The sequence below is a fragment of the Pinus tabuliformis genome, chromosome 9, assembly GCF_031772625.1.
Source record: "Pinus tabuliformis cultivar Carrire ecotype Pingquan chromosome 9, CPIR1, whole genome shotgun sequence".
NCBI lineage: Eukaryota > Viridiplantae > Streptophyta > Pinopsida > Pinales > Pinaceae > Pinus > Pinus tabuliformis.
The window spans coordinates 1,093,738,319-1,093,741,385 of NC_142307.1; positions in this window are offsets into that span (position 1 = coordinate 1,093,738,319).

The window sequence follows — 3,067 nt, forward strand, 5'->3', positions numbered from 1 at the left end:
ATCATGCTGATGTCATCGCCTCACGTCGTCCTGCTGATGTCACCCGCCGTACAATGTCACATCATGCTGACGTCATTAGCATTTTTTGGGCGTAAAGGCGCGAAAATTGCACTTCGGAGCCTAGGAATCCGATTCTGAGGCAGTTTTTGATGAGCGATTTGCACCTCATCGCAGGATTTTTTAGGCCGAAATGGAGAATCTTGAGGGAATCTGCAGGGAATCTTTCGTTACGCAGTCCCCAGGAAGCCCGAAAGGCCCAAAATTGATCCATTTTCTTCACAGAGCATACCGAAAGGAGCAGAAAACAATTTCAGAGGATACAGAGGCCGAACAACGGCCATCAATGCGTGATTAGACCCGCAGCACATCAGAACAGCAGTCCAAATTTTGTCAAAGAGTATCAGAAGGAAGAAAAGACGCCAAAGAGTATCAGCAAAGATTTTTTTTAGGGGCTCGAAGCACCTGTATATTAATGAAGCCCCCAGAAAGTCAAATCAAGCATCATCAGCCCATCCTTACCCTCAAATCACCATTAAGGCATTCAAAGCACAGGACAGCAAAGAAGCAGAAACCCAGGCACATTTATTTCAAAAGACACTGCACCAAGGCACCAAGGACTACATAAGTTATTCAGTTTTTGATATGGCCACCCCCAGCGCAGCCCAAGTTATTGCATGCATTTATTTCTGGTAGAGTTAGGTCAGTTAATTATGACCTGATTAGGTCAATATGTAATAAAGAACTCTATAGATAGTTTTGCCCTATATATACCACCCTCAGCATTGTTTTAAGGGTTGGTCAATTGAGAATTTTCACTAGAGACCTGCACTGTATACCTGACTGTTTCTATAATCAAAGATTGCAGAAAGCTTGGAGAGAAAACTGTTTGTTGTAAATGAATGTTTTGGAGACTAAAGATGGAATTCTTGTGCTGCAGCCTGAAATAATAAGTGCATCTTACCTCTGTTTTATTGTTATCACTATCTAAATAGCAGAAAGAAAGAATAGCTTAGAATTAGTTTAAATACTCTCTATTCTCAATTTCTGTTGTTTCATTATGTTTTCCTCTGAATGAATTGGTTATGAATATGAATTCCTTCTGGCTCATGTTTACCCCGATTCACCTGTGTTTGCCAATTATCTAGGGATTCTTAACTTCCCCTAGGTAGCGCTCTGTTACTTCCCACTGCTAAGTTGATTGAGAGATTTTTAACTACCCCTCTTCGCTTAGCATTTCTTTCCATCACTTAGAGCTGAAACATTGTTTCCTGCGCAGCTGTCTTGCTCCATTTTCCCTCTGTTGTGACCAAGTGAAAGCACCAGCAGTCACACTCCTCGACTCCACGCCCAATGGTTTGAAACTTCCAGACTATGCCTTGCCTCTCTGTCTGAAAACATCAATTTTCCCACCGAAAACAAAACAAAAACCCTCTGAACTCGAGACCTAGCCTAAAATCCTTTTAAACAAAGCTAAATCATAAAGAGAGAGCCCTCTCTGATTGCAGGTTGGCTAGAACCTGCAATCCAAAGTGGTTTGTGGTTACCTCGGCCGTATCCTTTTCCAGAGCTTTAAGGACAACCTGAGTGATAACATAATGGCGACTCCACTGGGGAACTTCCTCAGATAGTTTCACAAAGAAGGTAAGAAAGCTCTACCGAGACCATAAATCAAACCTTCCAACTGCTGTTTATCTCTTAAAACTACAGATGAAGTCTGAATGTCAGCCAGGAAGCCTTTGAGACTGTTTCTTGCTTTGCATTAACAGGAGTAAATAAATGCTGCTTCAGTCAATCTTCATGCTAGTATTAAGTTACAAACAAGTTGTCCCATATTTTAATTAGTCCCTTGTTGATTACAAAAAACATTCCCAGGAAAAATACCCAAAAAACAATTCGGAAGCTGGCTCCCAAGAAAAATCCATGATATACAAGGTCAAATCCAGATCCCAACCCCCCAGTTGTTTTTGAAAACCCTAACATAATCCCCAAAATCATTAGGAAGCAAGAAAAACAGGAAAATTCTGTTGATTTGAGCCCTGAAACAATGTACCCTAGTTGTTTTCCGACTCCTGTCAAGGTTTTGTTCCGTTCATCCCCTATTTCAATCAGTTCAGCATCTACATCCCGTAGTACCCCTTCCACACCTTCATCCACTGCACATCCTAACACTACTGTTGTTTCTAGCGTCCCAGTTACTCCTGTTATCCCTGTTACTCCAATTGTTCCACTTATCCCTGTTGTTCCACTTATATCTGCCAATATGGCTAATAGATATGCACCCATGCAATTACCTACCAATGCTCAGGCTTTACCTCAAGAGTACCAATCTAAAATCACATATTTTGACAGCACCGGTCCTTTCACAACCATTCAGCATACCAAAAAGATGCAAGATTATTTTGAAAACTATGAAATAGATGATGATAGTGTAAGAATGAGAATTTTTGTTCAGAGTCTGACAGGTGATGTTAGAACTTGGTTCCGATCACTTGCCGCAAATTTCATAACCACCCCAGATGAGCTCTATCAATCCTTTACCAACAGATGGGAGAAAAAGAAATACCCCTTGCACGTACTGGCCAAATATGATACAATCAAAAGAGGCCCTCAAGAGACTATTTTGGAGTATTGTTCAAGATTCAATAACGTATATAACGCAATACCACAGAACCTAAGACCTCCACCTGACCTTGCTTTGTATAAATTTCTGGATGATTTTGACCCTGATATGGCATATCAGTTGAAAGAAAGAGCCCCTGCAACTCTTGAAGACGTGCAAAAGGTTGATGTTACCGTAGAGGCTAACTTAATTGCCAAGAGAAACAGAGCGAGAATGGAAAGAAGAACCACCTTTAAAGAAGAACCCTCAGCCTTTGACCAGAAGCTTGATGCTATTATCAATGGCCTGCAAAGACTAGGAGAAAGAGTAGAAAATGTTGAGAGAAAAGCATCATGGGAAGGACAGCAGTCCAACACTATAAAAAACCCAAATTTCAGAAAGACATAGAACACAAATGCTGGTAGGCCTAACCAAGACCATGATATAAGACCCCTGTTTCAAGACAAC